This window comes from Platalea leucorodia (assembly GCF_965183815.1).
Source record: "Platalea leucorodia genome assembly, chromosome: 13".
Taxonomy (NCBI): domain Eukaryota; kingdom Metazoa; phylum Chordata; class Aves; order Pelecaniformes; family Threskiornithidae; genus Platalea; species Platalea leucorodia.
This window is the reverse complement of record NC_138835.1, coordinates 15,680,715-15,688,536: the sequence shown is the minus strand read 5'-3', so window position 1 is coordinate 15,688,536 and position 7,822 is coordinate 15,680,715.

Here is a 7,822-nt window from a genome sequence, read left to right as displayed (position 1 = left end):
GAAGCTGCCCTGGGTCTCCCCAGAGATGCTGGGATGCAGCCAGCGTGGTGACCCCCGCCCGTGACCCAGCATCGATCTCGATGACCCTGGCGAGGGTCAGTTCTGGTTTGTAAAGACAGCTGGGCAAGAGTTAAAAACACCAGAAATGAGCAAAAAAACCTCTTACAGGAAATAATCTGATTTTCTGCCTGTGGATCCTCCTGGGGGTGTTGGGACCTGAAGCCAGGACTGTGCCCCTGGCCCAGATCAGGGCTGGCTGATCAGGCACTTACACGGCGAGTAACTTTAAAACAGATTATCGCAACCCGCTGCAGCAGCGCCTTTCAAGCCACTAACACTATTAGTATAAAATGGATGCTGGGTTTGCAGAGGCTCTTCCACCCGCCGCCGGCGCTGGAGACATCTCAAAAACTCCTCCTAACTGCTGTGCACATGGGGCTGTGCGGGGCCAGCACCAGCATCTCTGCTGGGCGGGGGGGTGGTGGGATGCTGGGAGGGACTGGGAGGGACTGGGAGCCCAGACTTCAGCCCATGTCTGCTGAGGCTCCTGCACCAGGCGCAAAGACAGGCGTGGGAAAGGGCACGACTGAGATGCCCAGATCCAGGGTGGGGGACCCAGCGCTTCCACCTCTCCCAGGGCTTTATCCTGGGATCGCAGCTGGGTCCGGAGCCTGCGGACCCGCTCAGAGGCTGCTCCATCCCCTGTTACCCTCGGAGAGCAGGGGGACAAAGCCCCGCAGACCGGCTCTGTGCTCCCGCGTCCGCAGGACGGCCTGTGCGGTGGCTGGTGTGGCTGAAGCAGGGCGAGCCCAGAACAAAGAGAGAATCGCTGCTGGTTTGTGAAGCAGCATCCGGGCCAGCCCAGCCCTCCTCCCCGGCACGCTGGCTCCGCAGCCCGGGCCTCTGATTGGAAACCGGAGCCCGCGATGACTGTGCGAGCCATGAATTATGCTGATGGCTTTTTTTTATTATTTTTTTTTCCCCCTCCCTGTGCTTGAGTGCACTCAGCAAATATAAGCAAAAGGGGAAAAAAAAAAAAAAGAGTGAGAGAAAATCCTAACAGATTTAATTTTAGATATGGTGAGAAAGCAAAATGGCTGCGGTGCAAAGAGGGAAGGTTAACGGAGGAAACGCTCCTGCCGGCAGAGAGAAACGAAGCTGCCAGCAGCCCTGAGGCTGCTATTTGTTATTTACAGGGTTACATTTGTGTGGGGGGCATCTCCCGCAGGGACCCAGCCCCGAGCTGGGGGGATCGGGTCCCTGGGGCACCCACAGCCCCACGCAGGGCAGCGGGGAGATGCAGGGGCGTGGGACAGGACTTGGGGACTGCGGGCTTGGTGGCGAAGCTGCAAAACCCCCAAATCCCCCCGGTTTTAAAGAAACGCATCCTCTGATGGGAAGCAAAGTGGCTCATTTCGGTTTGGGGGTCTGAAGGTTTTTACTGGAGCCCCTCGCTAACGGCCCCTGCAAACACGCAGCCTGGAAATGTTGTGTCCAACCCAAGCCTGAAACTTTCCCTTCCAAAAAAGGCCCAAGTGAAATGCTGTGAATATTTCAACATGTTTCTGCAGAGCTTGTTTTCGCAGAAAAGCTACTCGTGCATCCAGGCTGGGGAACAGTGCTGGTCGACCCAAATGATCTTAATTTCAGGACAAATTATTTATTTCAGCCCCGCTGCCTGCCCTGGGCTGAGCTTCAAGCGGTCGCTGCTGCCCCGCGGGGCTGCCCTGCTCCTGCCGCTCGCTGCCCGCGCCGCCTGCCCTGCATTGGGTCATCGCTTGGCTCATCCCAGCCTGCAAATGCCATCTCCCCCTTCCTCCAGCCCTGCCAGACCCCCGGCCCCGCACCGGGCTCTCCCGTGTGCTGCTGAGCCCGGTGCGAATGGCCGGGGACCTGCTCCAACCCTGCCTGGGTCCTGCCAGCTCCCGGCGTTGCTGCGAGCGTGGCACTGCCCCGGGGAAAGCGGCAGCTCTGCAGCCGTGCCTGCACCCACCCCTCCCCGTCCTTCCCGGCTCCGCATCGCGCCCGCCGGACCTGGGAACGTTTCTGGCTCTGGCGAGGCAGGGCTCCCGGCGGGCATCCGGGAGCTGAGAATGAGGACCCAAAACCGAAGGAAGTAATAGAGGGGAGAAAAGTGAAATGAAGCAATTATCCCTGCTCTGATACTTTCTAATCAAGGGAACTGTCACCCTTATTAAGAGGCCATTAATTCTTTGTCATAAGCCACCACCAGAGCGCAAGTACCAAAAATGTGCCTGGGCCATCGGGAGCGGAGCAGCATCCCCTCCTCCCTGCACCGCAGACTCCAGCTCCGGGAGGCCACGGGGCTGCTCGCAGCTTTCTGCAAGCCGTGCCCTGCTCCCCGCGCCGCGGCCGGTGCTTTCGGAAGCCGTAAGCTCTGCCGCGGTGCTCAGCCTGTCCCGGGAAGGGATGAGCCCATCCATGTCCACCTGCATCCCTCTGCCTGCGTGCTCTGTCCTGCGCGGTCCAAATGCATTTGTGGTGCAAAGGATGCGGCGATTTCACAGCTGAGATCGGCTCTTGGCCGCTCTGGGGGAACCAGCCCCCCAAAGAGTTGCCAAAATATCCCCAGCCCTGTGGTTAAGGCCAGTATTTCCCCCAGCATCACCTCCCGCTAATAGCCAGCTCCATCTCCGGCAGCCTCTCATTATGCATTCTGCATGGAGGCCCCCACATCAGCTTAATTAACAAGGTAAGAAAGACGGGACCTTTGAGGAAATCTTAATTATATTATCCATCTCACCCTGAGTGGCACCTGATCCATCCCAACACTGTTCTCAAGTGCATTAGCAATGAATCAAGATTGATTAGCCCTGGACATGCAGCGAGGACATGCTGGGGCAGGCGGCTTCTGCCGACATCGCCGTGAGACCCTGTGTGTCCCCGAGCCCCGTCTTCTCCTCCGGCACCAGGCAGCCGGGATGGGGACCAGGGCTCCGGGATGCGGCAGCCGGAGGTTTGCCAGTGCCGGGATGCGGCTGCCGGAGCATCCCAGGAGCGGCCGTTTCGCTGTGCCCCCGCCACGCGCCGGCGTCTCCCCCAGCCTCCCCGAGATGCTCTGATTTATAGCAGCGCCCGTGCAGCCCTCCCAGGCGGCTGTGCCCCCACCACCCACACCCTGCTCTCCTTCCCCGGGCTTGTGTGGCCCCGACACATGGCATGTGCCACCAGCAGCTGGGATTCCTCCTTTTTTCTTCCCTGCCATCCTGCTGCGATGCTTTCAGATGCCCGCGGGTCTCCAGTGCAAGAAACTTCATAAGGAGCTGCCTGAGAGCGCCAAGAAGGTAATGATTCGAGGTGGTTTGTAATCCCCCTGGACACCCGATGGGAGGACAGACTCCTAATTAGATCAAGCGTGTAATCTGCTGGGGGCTGGTGTTCAGATTCAAACCGGCCTCGGTTCAGCAGAGCCTGTGGCAGGCGCTGCCGCCCCTCTCTGCTCAGCGAGTCGTGTCCACGCAGCGGGGAAATCGCAGGCTGCGCTCCGAGCCGAGCAGGAATTTCAATGCCGGGGGAACGGAGATCGTTTCCTGAATCAGAGATGCAATTAGCAGCGCTTCAGAGCTGGAGGTACCCGTATCATCAAGCCGGGCTCAGTAATTACTTGGACAAATTAGGCATGCATTTTCTATGTGCAACTGTGTTGGCTTTTTTTTCCTGCTTGAAAACCTCGCTAGAATCTGCAAACTGCCTCTACCACAGTGAAGGGATTGCTGGATTTTTCCTTTATAAGACAAGAAGATGTTGGCCGTTATTTCCGATGCCAGCAGTGCGTTGTCCTGCTTATCGCAAAAAATCACCACGAGTAGAAAAAGTTAATCAGAGGCAGCAAAGTTGCGTGCTCTCTGATCGCTGCCGGTGCCTGCCCCTTCGCCCCGGTGCCGCTGCCTGCATCCTCCTGCCCGCTGCATGGGATTGATTTATGCTTCCTGGTGTTTTCTGTTACTTTAATTGTTGTCTGGTTTTAATATTGCATGAATCCGCGCCGGATTCATCTGTGTTTCATTGGTGGTGTTTGTTTTAGGGCAATGCCTGAAATACCACAGGCAGGTAAGTGCTGGACAAATATAAAGTATTTTTCTTGCTCAGCAAAAGCTGAGGAGTGACGGAGCTGTCCCTCTGTCCGGAGAGGAGCCCGAGCACCCATCTCCCTCCGGCACCTGGGGGTCCCGGTGCAGCACCCACCGGCCCAGGTGGTTGCTCAGGGGTCCGTGGGGAGGAGGGTGCTTCCTCGGTGCCACCGTGCAGATGGATTTTGCTGCGTGCCCAGAGCCACCGAAGGCAAAGCCGTGCTCAGGGCTTCTCCAGTTGCATCCCTGCAGCCCTGGGCAGAGTCTGGCCCTGGGTGCCCCTCGGACGATGGCACCAGACACTGGTCCAGAGCCGGAGCAGTGGCCCAGAACCAGCCTGGAAGGATGCTCCGCTCTCACCATCACCATCCTCGCCGGGATGAAGGTGCAGCCAGCACAGACCCCGCTAGGGCAGGGGGCTGGGGGGCAGGACGGCATCCCCCCGCCTGCCCCATGAGTGCTGTTTCACCCGGCTCCTCCAGCCCTGTCCTGCCAGGTCTCGGCCAGCCCCGGGGGTCCCAGGGGGACACCCCAACAGGGCCATGCTTCAGGCTCCGGCCGAGCGCGCTGCTGGTGTTTCTGCTTTCTTCTATGCCTCCTTTCTTCTGTGCGGATGAGGAGCCGGAGAGCGCTGGAGCACAGCCTGGCACGGGTGGACACGGCACACGGCGGGGACCCTGCCTCTGCCGGGGCGTCAGGGGCAGCCCCAGCACCGCTCCGTGCACCCCAGCTGCATTTCAAGCAAAACCACCACCAACCTGCTGCGCAGCCCGGCGCGGGAGCCTGGAGAAGCCATTTCTCCCCCGTGCAGCTCCAAAGCTCTGGAGAAAAGCTCAGCATCTCCCTCTAACGATGTGCTTCACCCACAGCCAGGCACCCAGCAGCCGCCGTCTGCTCCCGGGGGTGCTGCCCGCTCCCCGGCCACCCCGCAGCCCCGTGTGCCCCCGCCGCCGCTCCTGCAGCCCCCCAGCACCCACCACCACCCCTTCACCGGCACCCACCCACCCGCGGAGGAGGGGAATCAACCCAGCTCCTGGCCACGGGTTGTCTCGCTTGGGTTTTGTTTAGTTCTGATCTGTCCAGGATTGAAAGTTTAATAGTTTCTGATGTGGCTGCATCAGGAGGGGACGGGGCCGCATCCTGCACGGGGCTCTGCTCTCCACATGAGGGGGTAACAAGGAGCAAACGCGGATCCTGCGCTGCCCGGGACGGCTGCGTGGCTCCATCGTGGCCGTCGGTGCGGAGCCCACGGCTGAGGGTGCTGCTGCGGCAGAGGAGATGGCTTTTTTCCCTGGTTGTTTTCTTTCCTTTTCTTAAAATTCAATAAATTCACCCAGCTTTGCTGCTTGTGAGGTCCTAGTGAGGTGAGAAGAGCCAATTTTGCTGCATTTTTTAAAAGGTCAGTATGGGCAGATGAGGAAATTGGGATTTCTGTGTCCTGGGGGGCCGGGGACCGCGCATAGCAAAGCCCCGAAGCCGGTTCCCTGCAGATGGGACCCGGGGGTCAGAGCCCCCCTCTGCCCCCGCCACAGCAAGGCTCCAATGGGAATCACCCGCTGGCGAGGTCCGGCCGAGCCGAGCAATGGGCAGAGCGGGGAGAGAGCGGCCGCCACGGGCTGGGTCGCTCCATGGCAGGCACAGACCAGGCGATGCCTTTCCCTGAGTCAGAGGAAATTAGGATTTGGGAAATTAGGAGGAAATTTGGAGGAAATTTGGATTTGGGAAATTTGGAGTCTTTGCCTTCAGCCCAGCACCAACCCCCTCCTCTGAGGGTGGCAGATGTGAGTTATAAAGTCCTTTGGCAATGCTGGTGTCGTGGAAATCACGCTGGTGCAGGACAGACAATTCACCTGCATGGATCCGAGTACCATTTGGTGAACGCGTTATCCAAACCAAAACAGTTTGAGAACGAGATTTTGTTTCTGAGACCTTTCCATCACTTGAGCCTTGTACAAATCCCGCTGGGGACCCAGCACAGCCACCACGGCCGGATCCCGAGGATGCTCCGTGCATCCCGCATCCCGCCTGGGCCCCGCCACGTCCTTCCCCGAGCCCCGAGCCAGGCGCTGGCTTGAACCCCCATCCAGCCTCAGTCAGCACTCGGGGGTCCAAGCCCTGGGGGGTTCCTGCCCTCCAAATCCTGGTTGCATCTCCTCCTGCCCCACCGACACCTCAAGACTGCCCGAGGGCTCTGGGGACAGCTTTCCTTGGGGACTTCAGGAGGAGACAAAAAGCTTCTGGGCGCAATCACAGCTTTTGCTAGCTGTGGGCAAACAACTCGTTTGCAGCTCCTCTTTGATGCCACCCCTGTGGAAATCTCCCAGCTCCTTCACTGAGGAGCAGTGTCACCGCGATGGGACAGGGATGGGACAGGGATGACACCGGGCTGCCGCTGCCCCGCACCAGCCCCAGGCCCCGCTGCCGGCTGCCTTAACCCTGCCCACAGCCCCGCGCTCTCCCATCCCGCTTGGCATGGCTCGTTAGCCGGGCTAACGGAGCCGCTACCTGCACTGGAGTGGGAACCGGGGACCCCAAATCCCCCATCCAGCCGCCCGCCAGCAAAGGTTAGCAGCTTCTCAATTCTCGTTTCCACAGCGGTTCTGTGGAGCTGGGAGGGGATTTAAATACTGGCAAACCCCCAGGCTGAGGCTTGTTCCCGCAGGGCCATCCGGCGGGACCCCCATCCCCCGTGGAGGTGCTGTCCTGGGGGGTTTCGGGCTGTAGGCATCTCCTGAGCATCCCTGGGAAGGGCTGGAGGGACTAACCCCGCGGCGCAGGTTCAGGCGTGGGAAGAGGCAGAAGAGCAGGAAGTTAAAATAACAGTCTCTTATTTTATTACCAGCAGAGGAGCAGGCGGGTGGTGGACGGGTGGGCCACCGTGGCCTCCGCATCCCTGCCAGCTCCGATGCCCCAGGGGTTTTGGGGTGCTGCCATTTCGGGTCCCCCACAGCCCTGCCCTCGTGACTGGAGGGGGAACGCGGGGAGGTGACAGCATCCACCCTGCCCCTGAATCCTCGTCTGTTCCTTACCTGCCCGCATGAGCGGTCTGCGGCTCCGGACAGGAGGGGTTTGGGGGCGGGGGGTAACAGTAAACATTGCTTCACCTTAATGACAAGCTGGGTCGTCAGGACGGTGCCTGGGCTCGGTGGCACCGTCACCAGCCCCTGGGCAGGAGGTCGGGACGAGCATTTGCAAATGCCCGGAGGAGCAGAGCTCTGCAAAGCGCTGGTGGGAGCGCAGAGGGCGCGGGAGGGAGCAGGGCTGGGCGCCGGGGGGGACGTGGCACCCAGGAATCCCCAGCCTCACCCTGAGCAGCACCCGGCACTGCCCGGCAGCATCGCCGGCGGCTCCCACCCAGCCCCTGCATCGCCTCCCCCGTCTGCCTGCAAACGAGGACGGATGAAGGACGAGCTCCTGGCACAGCTTCCTCCAGGCCACGGCACCCTCCCGGCGCATCCACCCTGCCTTTGCGCCCAGATTTTCCAGCTCCGATGACTCAGCTCCCTTTTTAACTCACCAAACGGAGCCGGGTGCTGGTGGCTTGGCCCCACTTTGAATTTTGTTTTGGCTGGCCAGGTCATCTTATTTGCTACTGATAACGTTACCTCCTAGGATGCTGGAAGACAGCCCAGTCTGAAGAGAAAACTAAAGCTCCCTAAATAAGCTCCGAGGTATGGGCACGAGCCGCCGGCTGCTGGGACGTCGCCCATCTGCATAATGCTTCACCGTCC